This window comes from Scyliorhinus torazame, chromosome 9 (genome assembly GCF_047496885.1).
Source record: "Scyliorhinus torazame isolate Kashiwa2021f chromosome 9, sScyTor2.1, whole genome shotgun sequence".
Taxonomy (NCBI): Eukaryota; Metazoa; Chordata; class Chondrichthyes; order Carcharhiniformes; family Scyliorhinidae; genus Scyliorhinus; species Scyliorhinus torazame.
The window spans coordinates 131728719-131751361 of NC_092715.1; positions in this window are offsets into that span (position 1 = coordinate 131728719).

The window sequence follows — 22643 nt, forward strand, 5'->3', positions numbered from 1 at the left end:
TGTAAGACCTCTTACTGTGCTCACCCCAGTCCAACGGCGGCATCTCCACATCAGAGAGAAATGGAGAAGAGGCAGCAGAAAAGACTGGCTTCTTTCATAGGGAAGAGGAAAAGGCTAGGGTCTAGAGAGGAAACTTCTCCTACTTCCATCTGAACCAGCAATGCGCTCAGTCCACCAAGGTGATGCTCACAGAGCTCTCCCACCTCTTGGAACTGGACCCGTGGCCTCAGAGCAGGGTAGAGAGACAGCTGTCAATGGCTGTCAAGGTGATTTCGGTCTTCAATTTTTACCTCAGCGGATTCTTCCAGGCTGGATTTTCTGACATTGCCAATATATTACAGTTCACCATCCATCATTACATCCAGGTGATCTCAAAGGCCCTGTACACCAGGGGAAGGTACTTCATTACCTTTTCCCCAAGCAGAGATAAACAGGAGGAGAGGGCATGTGGTTTCACCACTATAATGGGCTTCCCCATTGTACAGGCAGCAATCAAGTGCACAGACTTGACCTTGCATCGCAATGGTGAGATTTACAGAGACATTGGGCAGAATCTTACCAAGAAATGGCAAAGTGTCAGGCTCAGCCTGAAAACTGGCGTGTAATTCTCCAATTACACAGACCGGTTTTCCCTCCACATTTTGAGTCTCTTTGGCAAATAACATGAGGAGGCATCATCACTCTGGCAAGGCGAAGACACTTAGAGCTGGCAATCGACTCCACTGAGATCAGGCTGCCATTTTTGAAGAGCTTTTGGGGGCTGTCCCCTCGCCCCGACAATCATCACTATCTTTCCCCCGACTATCATTCCCACAAATGTACATCAATGACTCCCTCCAATATGTGGCCCATCCCAGGCGCTATCCCCATTTTGGCACTGCCAGGTGGTCCAATCTGGCAATGCCAACATGGCCGTACCAATCTAGCAATGCCAAACTGTCACACTACCAGGGGTTATACTTACCTCTGCGCCTCCACAGGGATCCCCTCAGCTGCTTCATGTCTAGCCAGACCTGTTGTAAATCTCGTCTATGTGACGTCATGTCAGCGAGGTTTGAAAATTACACAAGGAGGGATAATCTGTTGGGGTTGGGTGGGGGGGTCTAATAATATTAAAATACATTGAAATGTATTAAAATGATGTTCGCTACCTTTGTGGGTGTGAAATCGTGATGCTGCCGGTGAGTGCCAAGGAAAATCGGGAAATGTGGGGTGGGTTCTCCGTCCCGCTAGCCCCTTTTTCCGGCGTGGCATGCCACGAGCAGTGGGATTCTCCATTCCGCAGCCGGCCAATAGGGTTTCCCATTGTGGCCACCCCACGCGAAGCGGAGGATCCCGCCGATTGAGAATCCTGCTGGTGATCTCTCTGGAGAGAATCGCATTTCCCAATGTTCTCTGGGTTCTCCGCCCATGCCGGCCTTTCTCACGGACAAAGAGAGAGCACAAAATCGTCCATTTTGAGGTACTACTCACTCAATGCCCAGTTGTGTGCAATCACGTCCAGAAGATCAAACTGATGAATTTTAAAAAGAAAACACATAAATTTCCATTTTGAAAAAGATCCTTAAACAGATCTGAAGAAATTTGCTAAAGACTGTTTGCAGTCTTTTTCCTCTTAAACACCTGATTGTATGTCTTATTTTTAATCTTTTTTTTCCTTTTAAAAATATCTCCTTCTGAAGCTCATAATGGGATTTAATCTTCACCATTTTGAACAACTATTGACTTGATGTGGAGATTCCGGCGTTGGACTGGGGTGGGCACAGTAAGAAGTCTTATAACACCAGGTTAAAGTCCAACAGTTTGGAATCACTAGCTTTTGGAGCGCAGCTCCTTCATCAGCTCATCTGCTTTGAAACTCCCATTCATGTCATTTTTGCCTCCAGGCTTGGCTATCCAAAGCACTCTTGACTGGCATCCCATCAGCGAACCTCCCTAAATTTAAGCTTATCTAACAGCGCAATCTACCGGCCTTGTCGCACCCAACTTGGTGACGTGACAAGGCCGTTAAATCTCACCAGAGTACTCTGTATGTTTTCCATTAAATCCCGCCCTAAAACTCGACTGCCCATATTCTGACTTGCACAAGGGCATGTTCACCCATCTCATCTACATTGGCTCGTGGTTAACCAAAGCCTAATTTTAAAATTCTGATACTTATTTCCAAAACTTCCCATGGCCTTCACCCTCCCCATCTCTGCAACCCACCCTAGCCCAACAACTTGCTAAAGTATCTAACCACTTCCAGTTACGGCCTCTTGTGCATCCCCAATTTCAATTCCTATACCATTGGTGGCTGCACCTTCAGCTGTCAAGGCCCCAAGCTCTTGAATTCCTTTCCTAAACTTTTCTGTCTTCCTACCTCTCTTTCCTTCTTTAAGATGATCCTTAAAACCTACCTCTTAGAACAAGGTTTTGCTCATCTGCCATAATATCTATTTATGTGGCTTGGGGTTAAATTATGTTTGATAATATTCCTGAGAATTTCCTTGGAACATTATACTGTGTTGAATGTGCTATATAACAAGCACTTTGCTGTTGTTGCTGAACTGATCAAACTAAAATGTATCATGAATGGTTCTCAAGAGAGTTGATTATTTTAACATTAGAAAATATTTTCAGCTGTGGGCACATTACTGGCCTGGTTAATATCACAGCAGTTTGCGGCTCCCATGCACCCCATAGATGTTTCACTTCACAGCATGCATATGACATTGCTGATAGGTTCTTTGTCCAGAAGGCAGCCTGATTGACTGACTTGGATTCCACTCTGCTGTGGACCAATCTGATGGCTGCAGACTCCAGATTGGTCCAAATTTGACCAGGATGTGGTGGAGGAGAATGATCTGGGGCCTGGGAAAGCAACATCAAAACATAAGACTTAGGAACAGGTGTAGGACATTTGGCCCTTCAAGTTTGCTCCACCATTCATTACGATCATGGTTGATCTTGTTGTGGTCTCAGATCCACTTCCCTGCCTGACCCCATTAACCCTTGAATTCCTTGTCCATCAAAAATCTATCCAATTCAGCCTTGAATACATTTAAAGACCCAGCCTCACTACTTTTTGAGGATGAAAATTCCACCGACCCATGACCCTCTAAGAGAAAAAAATGCTCCTAATTTCTGGAGAAGAATTCACATGTCTTGAGAACGGTAGGGTGAATCCTGAGGTGGGATTCAGTCATGTTTGGGTGGGGAATTTGGAAGCTGAGGGGCTGGGGCTGGTAGTGTGAGGCGGTGATTGTGGATGGAAGAGGATTAGGCTTCTGGGAGGCAAATCAGAGAGCAGGGAATTGATGAGGGTGCGTGGAGAATCAGTTGCCTGGGAGTAAGGTTGCAATCCTGCCAGGATGAAGCAGTTGGCATGGCTGGGGTTCGGGGTGCAGCGTGCGAGGGAGGATGCTGTGCAATTGGAAGTATCTGACCATTAAGAGGCATCTGAATACCATTAGGAAGGCCAGAGGCCTCAAGGAAAGATGGGGTGGGGTTTGGTTATAGAGAATTGTCCAGGTACAATGGAACCCACACATAAGTCAAAAGGTTTAATTGCTGGGTTTCCCAATGCTTGGCAAAGTGAGTCATCCAGCATGGAATTTCAAATGGTGACCCAAAAAAATGCAACTTCATTTGAAGAACCAAGCCACCTCCTTGCTCACCCCACAGCCAGCCTCTGTTAAAACCAAAAGTGGGCATTGGATTCAAGTTTTGTATGTTTTAATTCATCAATCAACCCAAACATGTCATTTTTGGGCAGATTAACATTTGTTACCCCTCCAGAGATGTTGCCTGACCCAACAATTGTTTCAACGTCAGGTTTCCAGCAGTATTTTACTTTATTTTGTAATCTCGTTATTTATTTATGGAGACAGCCTCTGGCCATAAAGCTCTATAATATTTGATTCATAACATGCAAATGAATTTCTGGCATAACATTAAATTAGTGAGAAATATATTTGGAACAGATTAGTGGCTATACCCTTTGACATTATTCACAGTTCACTGCGAGCTAAAGTAGAGTTCCTGATATTTTCCAAAGTCTGCTGGTAAATTAAATGCAATAGAGTGAATTTACTATCATATGATTAACTTGAGGTAAAATGGTTACTCATCATATTGATAAATATAAATCTCACAGATGAATTTGTAATATTATTTACCTACCACATTAGAAAACTTGCTTAAAATATAAATCATATCATTTGTTCTTCTCTCCCAAAAACCTCTTATTCTCAATTATTTAAATTGTTTGGTCGACCATTATCTTTTTTAAAATTTGTTCTTGGGATGTGGGGGCAGGGCCAGCATGTATTGCCCATCACTAACTCTTATTGAGTCTATGTAGTGCCAGTTTGGGGGTGAGTTCATTATTTTAACTCAGTGACAGTGTATGAAAGGTGATCTAGTTCAAACTCAGGATGATGTATCACTTGGGGAAGATGTTAGAGGTGATTTTGTTACCATGTATCCTCTGCCCTGTCATTCGAGGATAAACCCCCTGCCGACTCCGCACTGAAACTGTAGGAGATAAATCCCTGCTCCCCCAACTCCACACTGAGAAAATGACCAACAGGGAAAATAACCAGATGCCTTTTGCTAAAGGCCAATGCGGGGCTGGACAATTATCATTAGACCGGCATACTTGGGAAGTGAGTGTAACTGAGCCAGCCTAAGACATGGGCTGAAGTTCCTTTGGCGGTGGAATACTTGTCGAGTGACTTTCTTTACATTTTTTCTTTAGTCATACATGGATCTTTTGGCGGCACCAGGGTGGGGAACACCGGCCAACACTCACCACGTAAAGGTAGCATTATTCCTCACAGTCACTTGTATGAGGGGCTATAAACTTACAAATCAACACAGACATTCAAATATCACACTCACTGTAATGATATGTATACATGTAGATAACTAAAGGGTTAATTATAACATCTAGCTGTAACACTACTTCTAGAGGGCACCACTTGATCCCACTATAAGTATCAGCTCCCAGAGGATCTTGGTCTCTTTCAACCCAGGAGTGACTAAACAGCAGTAGTATATGATAGATAGAACAAAGAACAAAGAACATCAAAGAACAAAGAAATGTACAGCACAGGAACAGGCCCTTCGGCCCTCCAAGCCCGTGCTGACCATGCTGCCCGACTAAACTACAATCTTCTACACTTCCTGGGTCCGTATCCTTCTATTCCCATCCTATTCATATATTTGTCAAGATGCCCCTTAAATGTCCCTATCGTCCCTGTTTCCACTACCTCCTCCGGTAGCGAGTTCCAGGCACCCACTACCCTCTGCGTAAAAGACTTGCCTCGTACATCTACTCTAAACCTTGCCCCTCTCACCTTAAACCTATGCCCCCTAGTAATTGACCCCTCTACCCTGGGGAAAAGCCTCTGACTATCCACTCTGTCTATGCCCCTCATAATTTTGTATACCTCTATCAGGTCACCCCTCAACCTCCTTCATTCCAGTGAGAACAAACCGAGTTTATTCAATCGCTCCTCATAGCTAATGCCCTCCATACCAGGCAACATTCTGGTAAATATCTTCTGCACCCTCTCTAAAGCCTTCACATCCTTCTGGTAGTGTGGCGACCAGAATTGAACACTATACTCCAAGTGTGGCCTAACTAAGGTTCTATACAGCTGCAACATGACTTGCCAATTCTTATACTCAATGCCCCGGCCAATGAAGGCAAGCATGCCGTATGCCTTCTTGACTCCCTTCTCCACCTGTGTTGCCCCTTTCAATGACCTGTGGAGCTGTACTCCTAGATCTCTTTGACTTTCAATACTCTTGAGGGTTCTACCATTCACTGCCTTACTGAAGTCCATATAGACAACATCTACTGCCCTACCTGCATCAATCATCTTAGTGACCTCCTCGAAAAACTCTATCAAGTTAGTGAGACACGACCTCCCCTTCACAAAACCGTGCTGCCTCTCACTAATACGTCCATTTGCTTCCAAATGGGATTAGATCCTGTCTCGAAGAATTCTCTCCAGTAATTTCCCTACCACTGAAGTAAGGCTCACCGGCCTGTAGTTCCCGGGATTATCCTTGCTACCCTTCTTAAACAGAGGAACAACATTGGCTATTCTCCAGTCCTCCGGGACATCCCCTGAAGACAGCGAGGATCCAAAGATTTCTGTCAAGGCCTCAGCAATTTCCTCTCCAGCCTCCTTCAGTATTCTGGGGTAGATCCCATCAGGCCCTGGGGACTTATCTACCTTAATATTTTTTAAGACACCCAACACCTCGTCTTTTTGGATCACAATGTGACCCAGGCTATCTACACCCCCTTCTCCAGACTCAACATCTACCAATTCCTTCTCTTTGGTGAATACTGATGCAAAGTATTCATTTAGTACCTCGCCCATTTCCTCTGGCTCCACACATAGATTCCCTTGCCTATCCTTCAGTGGGCCAACCCTTTCCCTGGCTACCCTCTTGCTTTTTATTTACGTGTAAAAAGCCTTGGGATTTTCCTTAACCCTATTTGCCAATGAATTTTCATGACCCCTTCTAGCCCTCCTGACACCTTGCTTAAGTTCTTTCCTACTTTCCTTATGTTCCATGCAGGCTTCGTCTGTTCCCAGCCTTTTAGCCCTGACAAATGCCTCCTTTTTCTTTTTGACGAGGCCTACAATATCACTCGTCATCCAAGGTTCCCGAAAATTGCCGTATTTATCTTTCTTCCTCACAGGAACATGCCGGTCCTGTATTCCTTTCAACTGACACTTGAAAGCCTCCCACATGTCAGATGTTGATTTGCCCTCAAACATCCGCCCCCAATCTATGTTCTTCAGTTCCCGCCTAATATTGTTATAATTAGCCTTCCCCCAATTTAGCACATTCATCCTCGGACCACTCTTATCCTTGTCCACCAGTACTTTAAAACTTACTGAATTGTGGTCACTGTTACCGAAATGCTCCCCTACTGAAACATCTACCACCTGGCCGGGCTCATTCCCCAATACCAGGTCCAGTACCGCCCCTTCCCTAGTTGGACTGTCTTCATATTGTTTTAAGAAGCCCTCCTGGATGCTCCTTACAAACTCCGCCCCGTCTAAGCCCCTGGCACTAAGTGAGTCCCCGTCAATATTGGGGAAGTTGAAGTCTCCCATCACCACAACCCTGTTGTTTTTACTCTTTTCCAAAATCTGTCTACCTATCTGCTCGTCTATCTCCCGCTGGCTGTTGGGAGGCCTGTAGTATAGCCCCAACATTGTGACTGCACCCTTCTTATTCCTGATCTCTACCCATATAGCCTCACTGCCCTCTGAGGTGTCCTCTCGCAGTACAGCTGTGATATTCTCCCGAACAAGTAGCGCAACTCCGCCTCCCCTTTTACATCCCCCTCTATCCCGCCTGAAACATCTAAATCCTGGAACGTTTAGCTGCCAATCCTGCCCTTCCCTCAACCAGGTCTCTGTAATGGCAACAACATCATAGTTCCAAGTACTAATCCAAGCTCTAAGTTCATCTGCCTTACCCGTAATGCTCCTTGCATTAAAACATATGCACTTCAGGCCACCAGACCCGCTGTGTTCAGCAACTTCTCCCCGTCTGCTCTGCCTCAGAGCCCCACTGTCCCTATTCCCTAGTTCTCCCTCAATGCTCTCACCTTCTGACCTTTTGCTCCCGTGCCCACCCCCCTGCCACACTAGTTTAAACCCTCCCGTGTGACACTAGCAAACCTCGCGGCCAGGATATTTATGCCTCTCTGGTTTAGATGCAACCCGTCCTTCTTATACAGGTCACACCTGCCCCGGAAGAGCTCCCAGTGGTCCAGATAATGGAAACCCTCCCTCCTACACCAGCTGTTTAGCCACATGTTTATCTGCTCTATCTTCCTATTTCTAGCCTCACTGGCACGTGGCACAGGGAGTAATCCCGAGATTACAACCCTCGAGGTCCTGTCTTTTAACTTTCTGCCTAGCTCCCTGAACTCCTGCTGCAGGACCTCATGCCCCTTCCTGCCTATGTCGTTAGTACCAATATGTACAACGACCTCTGCCTGTTTGCCCTCCCCCTTCAGGATTCCCTCTACCCGTTTGGAGACATCCTGGACCCTGGCACCAGGGAGGCAACATACCATCCTGGAGTCTCTTTCACGTCCACAGAAGTGCCTATCTGTGCCCCTGACTATAGAGTCACAGCATAGTTAGCACGTGTAGTTTTGAATGAGTTAATACATTAATATTTAATTACTTGATTACTAGCGATAGTTCTGTAGAGTGTTGAACTCAATTATAATTAATCAGTACTTATTAAATTAGTTTGCCTTAAGTTGAAGACTCGTGGTTTCTTCAGGATCACACCATCAAACCTTCTGGATGTATAGCAACTAGTAACAATACATATTACTGAACCCAGTAGTATAACATGGTACCAGGTTTGGCTACAGAAACTACCTAGAATAGTATAGTAAGATTCAAAAAAAGTAAAACATTTTGCAGCTATTGGGCAACAGAAGCATCATCTTCTGGCAAAACTTCGATGATTCCCAGCTCGATGGACAGAACACAAGCTCCTCGATACCTCAGGATCACCGCTAACTTAAATGTAAACTGCCGTTTGTTTGAGCAACAATTTTAGCTTTACTTAGAAGCTTCAGACTTAACTAATGCCACAGATGCTCATAAAATTGCTCTGTTATTAACTATGGCTGGTCCACACGCAATAGAGATCTACAATTCATTTCAGTACATAGCGGGACAAGGACAATTCCACGATGGAACAAGCTGCCAAAAGAAATAGTCACAGCCTATTTCTTGAAATTGTCAAGGCCAATCTTTAGATTATCTCCATTTATAAATTTTGATTTTCATGATTACTATTTCAGTAGGCCATGCCTGGTTTAGTTAGCATTATATAAATGTTTGATATTAGTTTGCAATGTCAACACAACTAAGGCAGAAGCAGAAACAAACACTAACAAAATGGAACATTCCCCAGGTACCGCCTGCCAAGAAAATGCAAAACAATTCAATTAATTCTTACCAGCAACATAATGGAAGGCGTTACCCACATTGCCATAAAACAACACTTACTCACCAATGACATTTCTTAGAGATATTTAATGTGGTTTCCACCAGGACCCAACTCAGCTTCAGACCTCATTACAGCCTTGGCCCAAAAATGGACAAGATTTGCTGTGCGATTTTCTGGCTCCACCCAGTACTGGGATTATCTGATCCTGCCAAAAGTTAATGGTTTTTTGGTGGGCTGCCGCATCCCCCGCAGTGGGTCCCTTGATGACAGGGCTGGAAAATCCCGGCCAGGAACTCCAGTAGTGTACTGAGAGTGACCGCCCTTGATACTAAGGCAGCAACTATCTGCAGTTAGATACAAAGAACACAATTTTACGAGGTGCAGTCTCACCAAGGCTCCACACAATTGCAGCAAGGTATAGTTTATTCATGTAAAATATCTACTTGCGATGAAGGCCAACATACCAAAGTGGATAACTTCACATTATATTCCATCTAGTCTACCTCAAAACCCACCTGCCTCATGGCAGCCAACATTCTGCTTCTGGGGTCAACAGGCCCGACTCTCTCCTGCACCCGCCCAACCTGGAGCAACAATTATGCGTGTCATTGTGTTTGTTACCAAAGGCAAGCTGAGAGATTTCCAACTCAAGCTACCCACCCCGGTGCCAAAAGTAGGGTCCAAAGTTAACAAATTAGAGCTAGGCCTGTGATCTGGTTAATGTTGCCAACTCTCCCAGAAGGAGACCATCAATCTTCAGGTGGCTTTTAAAAGCAATCTGTGAGATTTTGACAGACAAAGGATTTACTTTTACCCCTCCTTATCCTGTCACTGGAAATAGAATTAACAAATTGAGGACATAAATGCAAATCAAGTTGGTAAGATTGTTTAATATTATCTTGGGAGAGACACACATTTCTAAAAGGTTATACTTCACATCACTCAGTGCTTAGATAATCTCAGATTGATAAACATGATCAAGATTCGAGGATGCACAGCGGTAGTGAGCTCACCAACAGGGACAAATGCAGGCCAGAACCACAGTTTTGAGTCACTGTTGAACTTTGGACTTGGTTCATATGCTGAACACTTCCAGGTTTACAAATGGCATAAGGATGAAATGTACTTCTCTGGTGGTTTGTGACATTGGTATGAGTGTGATATTAAAACTGTTAATTAGCGACATTTCAATCACATCTTAGTTCACATAGATCTGTCGGAGATGAGATATACAGACAGAACGTTCTGCATTCATGTTGACATTTGTCAGTCAGTTAAAAGTATTGTTAAATTATTTATACCATTAAATTGAGAGGGCAGGCCAAGCACGTTTATAAAGTTTAGCACCACATCAGTTGCAGTTATTACCAAATTTGATGCACTATTAACTCAGTCAGTACAGGGGCGGCAGAGTGGCGCAGTGGTTAGTACTGCTGCCTCACGGCGCCAAGGAGCCGGCTTTGATCCCAGCCCAAGGTCACTTAGACCTGTACTTAAACTTTACGTGATTTTTATTTTACAGTTAGCCCACTCGTTTAAATACATTGCTGTGATGTTTTATTGATGTTTTGGTACATAACAAACTGATGTCTAAATTTAAGATTTTGTCCATGTGGAGTTTGCACATTCCCTCTGTGTCTGCGAGGGTATCACTCCCACAACCCAAAGATGTGCAGGGCAGGTGGATTGACCATGCTTAATTGCCCTTAATTGGAGTATTAAAAGAAACTCAGTCAGTACAGTGTAAGTGTTATTTTATTTGTTTTCTTCAAATCTTGGGACACTAAACACAACTCATGTTGGAAGCCAGAATTAAATATTAAAAAATTTCCAAGGTGGGTGTTGTGAGGAGAGGAAGGAGAAAACAGAAAGAGAAATGAATGTCAAAAAAATTGAATGCGGGAGAGAAGTCAAGGGAAGTAAGGTGAGATGGTGAATGATGAACATTTACCAGCTGCTACCTGTGTTGGATTTCACTTCCACCGACGCTTTCCAGAAAATGTCCATCCCCAGTTCACTGAACTAGATCTGGTTTCTTCCTCGATGAAAGATTTATTTCATTCATTCAGCAAATTGAAGGTAACCTAACTGAGGTTAAATTAATTAAATTCATTTACCCTGAACTGCTGAATGTAAACATGAGATTATAGGTATAGCTAATGTGAAAGGCTTATTTTGGTGTTACACGTTCTAATTGTCTACTCTATGTACCTACCACTAGCATGACTAGGGGATGGGATGTTAAGAAGCACGAGATATACTATTGTGACATGACAGATAGGCTGGTGCACCATGGACCCACATGAGACAGCAGTCTATATCCTGGCTGTCAGGATTGGATGCTATGATATAAGTATTACATATTTGTCTTCAATTTCAACAAGGATATCAATCTCCCTCCATGGTGTCAAAACGATTAACTGCTTGCTGGGAAAGGCTCACATAAAACTCCACTGAGGCTGTAACATGTTCCATTGATATCTGCAGCTATAAACAAAATGCTTCTCTGAATGTATGAATTAGACTGTGGACTCAACACAGGGAGACAGTTTAGCTCAATTAACCAGACAGCTGGTTTGTGATGCAGAGCAAGGAAAACAGCATGAGTTCAATTCCCCTATCATCTGAGATTATATATGAAGACCTGCCTTCTCAAGCTTGCCCCTGACCTGAGGTTTGATAATCCTCAGGTTAAATCTTATGTTCTTGAAGCACCACCCATCAGCTGTTCCCCTCAAAGGGAAAGGCGGTCTATGGCAACTTTACTTATACTCAACAGGCAACTTTCAGCGGCTGTGTGTCTTCCAGCACTCAGATTTGCACAAAGATGTGATTTTACTTGAACATCCCTCTTTACTGGTTACTTCTCCATCTGCCTCATGCCCTGTGAATCACCTGGAACCATACTTTCACTAATACTATCTAATTTGCTTGATGTAAACATATCGGAGCTGGTGTATGGGATTGTGGAGCCTCTGGCAATGAAGCATTTGCGTGTCTCACTTGATGTTACCATCCTCCCCTGCAAACCTTCGCTGTTGGAAAATCTTCAAGGAAGAAGAATACAAGCTCAAGAAAATTTACTCCTTGGTGTGCAAGAAACATAGAGATGCGTGGAAGGTTGAAACAGTGTAGTACTTCAAAGGGTACCATCAGTTCAGTCACTGGGCTGAATTTTATGGCCCCTTTGAAGCTGGATGGCAGGCGGTGAGTGTGTAAAATTGGTGCCCAGCATTTACACATTCCCACCTGCCCTGTGGTAATTTAATCTAAACTGGGGAGACGTCAGGATAACCACTGTGTTACCGTGCCGTCAATTAATAGAAGACACCCTTATTATTTGCCCTCATCCCCCAATCCTGCATTGCATCCTTTATACTTCAGGCTGAAGCGATAGTGTTCCCTGCCTGTCCATCCCGACCCCACGGTCCACCGCCTGGTCGTCCCTCGCCTCTCCCCCTGGCCCGGCAGAAGCCCTCCCTGCCAGCGGCACACCTGTCAGCGCACTATGGCGATGCTGGACACAGTCCTTACCCCCTCTCTCTCTCCCTCATCAGCCACAGCATCTGTTTCCCGATTTTTAAAACCACAAGTGAACCTCACCATCGGTAATTCCTCACGGCAGAAGCGGAGCATCACAGAGGCCCTGTAGATTACTGGGTCAGGCCTGATAATGTTATGCCAATGCCGTTTACTGTACATGTGGAGTAGAATGCATTGAAGCCGCTGTCGATGCAGCGGAGCATGGCATTCTGTCGGGCGCCAGGCGTCGGCCATGATTTTGGACTCACGACCAATTCTCCGCCCAATTACCTTTCCCGGTTTCGGCGTCAACTGATTGAGAATCCCGCCCGGTGACTCGAATTCAAAGTTAGAGACTTTTTCCAAGGGTCCTGGGAATCACAGGAATTGCACTTCAGAAGTTCAAACTTCTCGGACAATTTTCATGGAGTCCTCGCTTTGGGACCTCCAAGGAATCTCTGGGTACATCTGGTCTCCAACCATCCAGAGATTGGAAGCTCTGGGCCATTGTCAAATTGTGGGCAGGGCATCTAATTTCTCTGCCAGGGTGAGATGTTTTCTGCCTCAAACATGAATGAGAAAATTTACCACCTTCTCCTGACATCCTGATCGTTTGTTTCTTATTTGCTTCATCACATTGCCAGAACATTTGTTTTGTAGTTGGGTGCACATATTTTCATCTGATGTAGAAGATTTTACATTTCTCAGTATTAAGCTTATTTATCAGTTCAATCACGTAACGGATCCTTCTTTAACTGTAACACTATTGTCTGTTTCTACCAGTTTCTTTAATTCAGTTTCATTTGAAGGTTTGACTGGTTTATCATTTGTTTTACTTACGCGGAGCAGCAAAAACAATGTCTGAACCTAAATCCAAAATAATCTCTAATTTTGCACTAATTGTATTGACATGAAGAGAGATTATTACTCACCCACCCCACCTGATTGTTTTTTTGCAACCTATCCAAGTCACTGTCTCCTTCCCGCTCCCAATCACCGTTTCATTCCCAATTACTGTCTCCTCTCGCTCCTAACCATTACATTGTCCTCTTTATTAATTGTTCCCTCCCTCAACCTGCCGGTCACTGCCATCTCCCATGGTTGCTGCTCATCTCTCCCTATTGTCATGTGAGAGTACCTTTAAGAAATGGGTGTTTATAAATGGGCATGTATATAAATATCTGTAGTGAGAGTACCTTTAGGAAATGGGTGTTTACTACTGCAGTGATGTCAGAGAGTGGGTGGAGCTGGGCTGTCTGTCAGCTTTTTACTTTAGTTTTTGAGCAGGCTGCAAGGTGTGTTTTAGTTTCGTTTTCAGTATTGGAGCTGAAGCCAGACCAAGCAGGTGTACTGCTGTTCTCTCTGCCATCAAAAGACGATCTCTTGATCATTTGGTGAATTCAGAATTATAAATGTTTTCAGTAGTGACTTTAACCTGATGTGTTTCTGATAAAGGTTTTGTTTTTAAGTCGTATGTATGTTAAAAAGGAAAGCTTAAAGGTTTACCTTAGTGTTGTAATCTTTGGGGGTTGTATTTGAATTAGTGGTTGCTAAGATGTTCACTGTATGTTTTTAAAAGGTTAACTTGAGTTCATAGAGTAAACATTGTTTTGCTTTACAAAATACTTTTCCATTTCTGCTGTACCACACCTGTAGAGTGGGGTGTGCGCTCCCCATACCACAATCTATTAAAAGTTGCGTGTCAGGTGAACTCCATGCTACACTTTGGGGTTCTCTAAACCCTGGTCCATAACACATTGGGGGCTCGAGGGGGAATATAAGTTTATCGAGTGGATTGGCCCAGTGAACTAAAAGACAGTGAAGGGTGAGCATATTGTGGTTGCTTTTCAGGTGTGGTATTTTAGTTTAAGTGGGGAGTGTGTTGTGGACAATGGCTCTTTCAGAGGCTCAGAAGTTTTTGGGGGTGGAGACGGTCACATGCAGTACCTTACGGACAGAGACTAAAAACAGACTGTTAGATTTGGCAAAAACGTTGCAGTTAACATTACCTGACAAAATGCGAAAAGATGAGATAATTATGGCGGTGGCTAAGCATTTAAAGTTGCCTGAGATACAGTTTGACTCATTGTAAATAGCAAAAATTCAGTTGCAAATTAAACAAATGGAACACGAGAAAAAATTAAAGCAGCTTGAATACGAAAGAAAGAGAGAGGAAAAAGAAAGAGAAAGAGAGAGAGAGGAAAAAGAAAGAGAAAGAGAAAGAGAGAGAGAGAAAAAAGAGAGTGAAGAAAGGAAAACAGAAATAATAGCCCTAGCAGAACAAACAGAAAGGGAGATACAGATCAGGGAAAAAGATAAAGAGAGAGAATTTGAACTTCAGAAAATGGCCATGAAACATGACAGTCAGTTAAAATTGGCAGACGTAAAGGGAAACGTACCGTTGGATGATAGTGATGAGGATAGTGAGAAAGAGCATCAAAGTCGAAGGCTTGGTGGGGATCTATTTAAATATGTCCAAGCATTGCCAAGGTTTGACAAGAAGGAGGTGGGAGTCTTTTTCATTTCATTTGAGAAGGTGGCTAAACAAATGAAATGGCCACAGGGCATGTGGGTATTACTGATTCAAACAAAGCTGGTAAGTAGGGCTAGTGAAGTGTTTGCATCACTACCGGAGGAGGTATCTGGAACGTATGAGGAGGTGAAAAAATCCATCTTGGGTGCATATGAACTAGTGCCTGAAGCCTACAGACAAAGGTTTAGAAATTTAAGGAAAGAATTTGGTCAAACATACATGGAGTTTGAAAGGATCAAACAGAGTAATTTTGATAGGTGGATAAGGGCTTTGAAAATAGATCAAACGTATGAAGCTCTCAGAGAAATTATACTTTTGGAGGAGTTTAAAATTAAAATTCCTGATGTAGTGGGAACTCATGTGGAAGAGCAGAGGGTTAAAACGGCGAGTTAGCAGCAGAAATGGCAGATGATTATGAATTAGTTCATAAGTCAAAGTTTGGTTTCCGACATCAGTTTCAGCCGGTGAGGGATAGAAACTGGGGACATGAGAAATACTCAAGTGGTAAAAGTAATGATGATCTGATGGGAGATAATAAGGAGAGTGTACCTCAGATTAAAAAAGAAATCCAGGAGGGTGGAAAAGAAAAGTTTCAAATGTTTTCACTGTAATAAACTAGGCCATGTAAAATCACAGTGTTGGTGATTGAAGAAAAGCACTGGGAAGGCTGATGTGGTAAAACAGGATAAGACAGTGGGGTTTGTTAAAGTGGTAAAGGAAAGCCCAAGTGAAGCGAAGGAGGTGCAAAAGATTGTACAGCTTGATCAAGAGGTGATTGAGAAGAAGGTGCCAGATCTCTTTTAAGAATGTACTTGTGTGGGTAAAGTTTACTCATGTGTATCAGGAGGAGCAGGTAAAGAAGTCACAATTTTAAGAGATACGGGAGCTAGTCAATCTTTAATGGTAAGAGATGAGGAGTTATGTAGTTTGGGAAGAATGCTGCCAGAAAAGGTGGTAATATGTGGAATTCAGGGAGAGAGGAGTAGTGTTCCATTATATAAGGTAAGATTGGAAAGTCCAGTGAAGAGTGGTGAAGTGGTAGTAGGAGTAATAGAGAAACTGTCTTGTCCAGGAATACAGTTTATCTTGGGTAATGATAGAGCTGGATTGAAGGTGGGAGTAATGCCTACTGTGGTTGATAAGCTGTGGAAAATCAGACAACTGAAGTGTTGAAGGACGAATATCCTGGGATTTTTCTGGATTTTGTATAAACAAGGTCGCAAAGTCACAGGTCAAGACAAGAGGAGAAATCAAAGAGTGAAGATGAAGTTGAAGTGCAATTATCAGAAACGGTTTTTAATCAGATGGTTGAAAAAGAACAAGAACAGGTGGAGGATGAGGTGAATATTTTTAGTTCAGGAAAATTGGCGGAGCGACAACAGAAATATATCGAAATAAAATGGATGTATCAGAAAGCATACACAGAAGAGGAATCTGAGTGTATACCAGAGTGTTATTACCGTAAAAGTGATGTCTTGATGAGAAAATGGAGACCTTTACATATGCAGGCGGGTGAAAAGTGGGCAGAAGTTCATCAAGTAGTATTGCCGGTAGGGTATAGAAAGGAGGTGTTGCGAGTTGCACATGAGGTACCAGTGGGTGGTCATTTGGGAATAAGGAAAACTCAAGCTAAAATTCAGAAACATTTTTATTGACCTGGACTACATAAAGATGTAGTTAAATTTTGTCAATCTTGTCTCACATGTCAAGTGATAGGGAAACCCCAAGCAGTGATAAAACCAGCGCCCTTAATACCCATTCCAGCATTTGAGGAACCTTTTCCAAGGATCCTAATTGATTACACCGGACCGCTTCCTCAGACACAAAGTGGGACTCAATATCTTTTGACTATAATGGATGTGTCTACTAGGTTTCTAGAGGCCATTCCAGTATGTAATATTAGAGCTAAAAGGATTGTGGAGGAGTTACTTAAATTCTTTACTAGATATGGACTACCCACAGAAATAGAATCGGATCAAGGATCAAATTTTACCTCGAGGCTATTCAAAAACGTTATGGCTAGCTTAGGAATAAAACAATGTAAATCAACTGCGTACCATTCAGAATCGAAGGGAGCGTTAGAAATGTGGCATCAGACATTAAAGACAATGTTGAGGGCTTATTGTCAAGATTATCCAGAGGATTGGGATAAAGGAATTCAATTCGTACTGTTTGCAATTAGGGATGCACTCAATGAGTCAACCAAATTCACTCCTTTTGAACGAATTTTTGGTCATGAGGTAAGAGGACCGCTTATATTGATTGAGGAAAAATTGGTGAGTGAGAAATGAGAAATTACATTATTGGATTACGTGTCAAATTTCAGGGCACGATTAAATAGAGCAAGTGAATTGGCTCGACAACATTTAAACGTTGCACAAAATGTGATGAAACGGGTCGCGGACAAGAAATACAAAGTTCATAGTTTTGCCAGTGGAGATAAAGTTTTCGTGTTGTTACCAGTGGTAGGTGAACCTTTAAAAGCAAAGTTTTGTGGACCTTGTCAGATTGAAAGGAAATTAAGTGAGGTGAATTATGTAGTAAAAACACCAGGTAGAGGTCTCACTGAATGTGTCATGTGAATATGCTCAAAAGGTACTTTGAAAGGGAAGGAGAGAAAAAGGAGGTTTTAATGATTCTAACTCAAAGTGACAAACCAACTCCAGATGACTGTGAATTTGACATACCTCAAATTAAATTGGAAAATGAGGGTGTTCTTAAAAATTGGGATAAATTGTTAAATTACCTGCCAGAGGAAATACGGACTGACCTGAAAGAGTTATTGATATCACATGGGCAAGTTTGTCGAGATAAATTGGGAAGTATAAAAGGGCTAAACATGATGTAGATGTGGGAAATGCTGTTCCAATCAAACAACATCCATACAGACTTAACTCTTTAAAATTGGCACAGGTTAACAAAGAGATTGAGAGTAACATTAAAAATGGCATAATTGAAGTGGGTTGCAGCCAATGGAGCTCGCCCATAGTGCTGGTACCAAAACCATACAGTACCCAACGGTTGTGTGAACTATAGAAAGGTTAATGCTGTTACAAGAACGGACTCTTATCCTATCCCATATTTGGAGGATTACATTGAGAAATTGGGTCAATCAGCTTTTATTTCCAAACTGGATTTACTTAAAGGTTACTGGCAGGTACCTTTATCCGAAAGGGCGAAGGAGATTTCAGCTTTTGTGACTCTAGATGGTATATACCAATTCAAAGTTATGCCATTTGGCATGAAAGGCGCCCAGCCACATTTCAACGGTTAACTAACAAAGATGTTTCGGAATTATCCAATTGTGCGGTCTACATCGCCGATCTGGTAATTTTCAGCCAGACATGGACAGAACATTTGAAACATCTGATGGAGTTATTCGATCGACTTCAAGAGGCAGGTTTGGTGATAAACCTAGACAAAAGTGAATTTGGAAAAGCCCAAGTCACTTTCCTTGGCCATACAATCGGACAGGTCCGAATGGTCACACTGGATGTGAAATCAAGTTATTGAGGAGTTTTCAATACCCTCGAGACAAAGGGAAATAATGCAATTTCTTGGCATGAGTGGATTTGATCGAACATTTGTGAAAACGTTTTGTAGCATGATTGCTCCACTGATGGACTTGCTGAAGAAACGTTAAAAATTTCAGTGGACAGCGGACTTTCAACAAGCATTTGATGGCCTGAAAGCTGTGATAACCAATGCTCCTGTGTTGGAGTATTGCAAGGGACTCTGTGATCAGATTGAACGAAAGTATCTGACTTTAAAGAGACATGCCGAGGTGTAGAGAAATGGATGGATCGTGCAGAGACCTTCTTGTTCAAAGAGACTGTCAATTGTGAAGGATTTCAGTTGGAGGAACAAACAAAAATGGACTATCATATTATACCTGTTTGCGTGTGTTGTTTTCTAAACGAAAAAATATATTTACTGTGTGCATTTCTTAAAGGATAGTGAAAAGGTGAAAAATGAAACCATCTTGAAGTTGATCGTTTATATTTTTTTCTTGGGGGGAGGTGTCATGTGAGAGTACCTTTAAGAAATGTGTGTTTATAAATGGGTGTGTATATAAATATCTGTAGTAAGAGTACCTTTAAGAAATGGGTGTTTATTACTGCAGTGATGTCAGAGAGTGGGTGGAGCTGGGCTGTCTGTCAGCTTTTTACTTTCGTTTTTGAGCCGGCTGCAGGTTGTGTTTTCGTTTCGTTTTCAGAGTTGGAGCTGAAGCCAGACCAAGCAGGTGTACTGCTGTTCTCTCTGCCATCAAAATACTAGCTCTTGATCAGTTGGTGATGGCTGGCACGAGGGGACATAACTTTAAACTGAGGGGTAATAGATATAGGACAGAGGTCAGAGGTAGGTTCTTTACGCAAAGAGTAGTGAGGCCGTGTAATGCCCTACCTGCTACAGTAGTGAACTCACCAACATTGAGGGCATTTAAAAGTTTATTGGATAAACATATGGATGATAATGGCATAGTGTAGGTTAGATGGCTTTTGTTTCGGTGCAACATCGTGGGCCGAAGGGCATGTACTGCGCTGTATTGTTCTATGTTCTATGAATTCAGAATTATAAATGTTTTCAGTAGTGACTTTAACCTGATGTGCTTCTGTTAAAGGTTTTGTTTTTAAGTCGTATGGCTGTTAAAAAGGAAAGCTTAAAGGTCTACTTAGTGTTGTAGTCTTTGGGGGTTGTATTTGAATTAATGGTTGCTAAGATGTTCACTGTATGTTTTAAAAAGGTTAACTTGAGTTCATAGAATAAACATTGTTTTGCTTTAAAAAATACTTTTCCATTTCTGCTGTACCACACCTGTAGAGTGGGCCGTGTGCTCCCCATACCACAATCTATTAAAAGTTGTGTGTCAGGTGAACTCCATGATAGACCTTCGGGTTCTCTAACCCTGGCCCATAACTCTATCATCTTCTATCTTCTCCCAGTCATCATCTCTGTCTCAATTACTTCTCCCACTCCCCAAAATCTACCTGAAGGTTACTACAATTTACACATCAGCCCAAGGTATAAATCATCATTCCTGGTACGCTGTTTGGAGATTCTCAGTAGGTATCTGCAGCTGATCAGCCTTACATTCCTGAGTCCCTTGGCTACTTAGGAAAGATAGGAGACAGCAATTGGGAATGAAAAGGTGCAGACTCGATGGTTGAAGGGACTCTGCTGCACTGTAGGATTCTGTGATTCTATGATTCTGAGAGCAGAGGATTGCTGGTTTCTTTGTTCAATAAATCACCATACAATGCATTTATCTGCTGGAACGTAATGAGTGCACCTTTTACCCAACAAACACACAAGACAGACACACATAGAGAGAGGGGAAGGGGTTGTAGTGATCTGCATATCTATGTGTATATACAAAGGGTCAATGTAAATGCAATACAACTAAGCAATCACTAGAGGGAGCACGGGAGATGTATAAATACAGACAAACAGGAAGTCAGGAACTCTTCACAGGAACGGCAGCTGGTGAGCAGGACACAGACAGGCTTCTCAGATGTAACATACTATAAGCGCTGGAGAGAGAATGAACTCAAAATAAAGCATCCACTTCAACTGTAAGACTACGAGCTTTATTCAGTCACAAGGAATAACACATGGTACCAGGGGACTTCAGAACGCTTACTATAAGATTACACAAGAAGCAGACCAAGAAAGATCAAAATTACAAGAAAACTCATACCGGACATTAAACGTGGGAAGACTTTGCTGATTTAATGGAATTTGTTGGAACTCCACCGCAGCTGAATACAACCGGTAATTGAAGTCATAACTGGAAACGTTTTAAACAAATGTTCAACATATATATCATAGTTTATGATTTGAAAGCAGCCTCAGAAGAAATGAAAATAGCGCTGCTACTCGCAACAGTGGGATATGAAGCTAGAGAAATCTATAATTGCTTTAAATACTTGAAAGGTGAAGACAACACCAAATTAGAAGTAATACTGAAAACATTTGAAGAGTACTGAAACACCAGTAACAATGCTGCGTTAAGACATTCAATACTTGGAGACCGAAATGCACAGGAGATGAGTGATGCGAAACTCAACCAATCATTACCAGAACAGAAAGGTTTAACGCTGGAAATCGCGAGTGATAAGTGCAGATTGCAAGAAAAAGATAACTTTAAGTGTTTACCTAGAAAAAACGCCGATAAAGTTATTTTCCACAGGTCTGAAGAAGTTAAAATGGCGTCAGAGCACATTTTAAACTGCCCGGGGAACAAAATAAGTAAATCTGGTTCTGCGCATGCGCAGGAAACCGCACCCGCGCATGCGAAGTTGGAATCAGCCATTTTGCGTGAAGTCCATTGCGCATGCACAGTTAAAATGAAGATGTTTTGGGCACAGATCGATCTGCGCATGCGCCTGCCGCACATGCGCAGTCAGCAGAACATTGAACACTGTTCACCGAATGATTTGCGCATGCGCAGTTGAAAGAAAAGACCGCACCATTTGAAGATGGTTCTGCGCATGCGCATGCACAGTTGAAGAGAAAGTGCACAGTAAAGGAAAATCGATTTACGCATGCGCAATCGATTGGTACACATGATGTCAGAAGACCCGATCACGCCCACTTAAAAGGGAAATGCCCAAAAATTGGAAAAAAAAATTTAAAGCTACAAAACCCAATTTTTACACCTCGAAAGACAGGACAATGCCTGAACTTTTACCAGCAGTAGAAAATAACCCCCACAGCACCATGGAACCATCAGTTTGCACCACCCAAAGTGAAGAGCACAATGACAAATTCGAAACCAAAGAAAATGATTTGTTCATTGAACATGAAGAGAACGATAACTAATCCAAAACAAAACAAGATGATTTGTTTATCGAACAATACTACTCAGACATAGCTGTGTTATTCAGATATGCTAATCATAGCATCAGCAACACGATTGGAAAGCTCAACGCGACTCTACTTATGGTAGATGAATCCAATACCATGATGCAATGGCAGATCATCGAATACATTGGATGACAGCAACCTATCAAGAAGAAAACAACGCCACACAGCGAGTACTGACGGACTCCGTTGAGAGAGCACAGATCGACTCCACAGAGAGAAAACTGCACGACTCCACAGAGAGAGCGATGAAAGACTCCACAGAGAGCTCGTTCACAGACTCCAAAATGGAAGCAATAAAACACTCCAAAGCGAACGCCATGCATGATCAAGACTATGAAGGTCTACCCACTGTATCTGAGCAACCACAAGCAGTCAATGCAAGTCTACACACTGTATGCGAAAACAGTGACAACGTGATCACAATCGACATACAGGAGGTGCAGGATCACAGCACGACTGACAGATCCCAGCTCGTCTGTACAGAAGCACTCAACAATCAGAGTAGGGCTACTCATGAGCCCAGAGAGACAACGTCAATTGAAACCTCATCCACTCAAAACTACCCACAAGAAAATGACATCTTGAAGATTTTGACTCTAGAAGAGGAGCACCAAGACCCACAACAAAATGAAATCTTGAATTTTTACTCCAGAAGAGAAGCACCAATGCCCACATGAAAGTGAAATCTTGAAAATGTTGTCTCCAGAAGAGAAGCACCAAGACC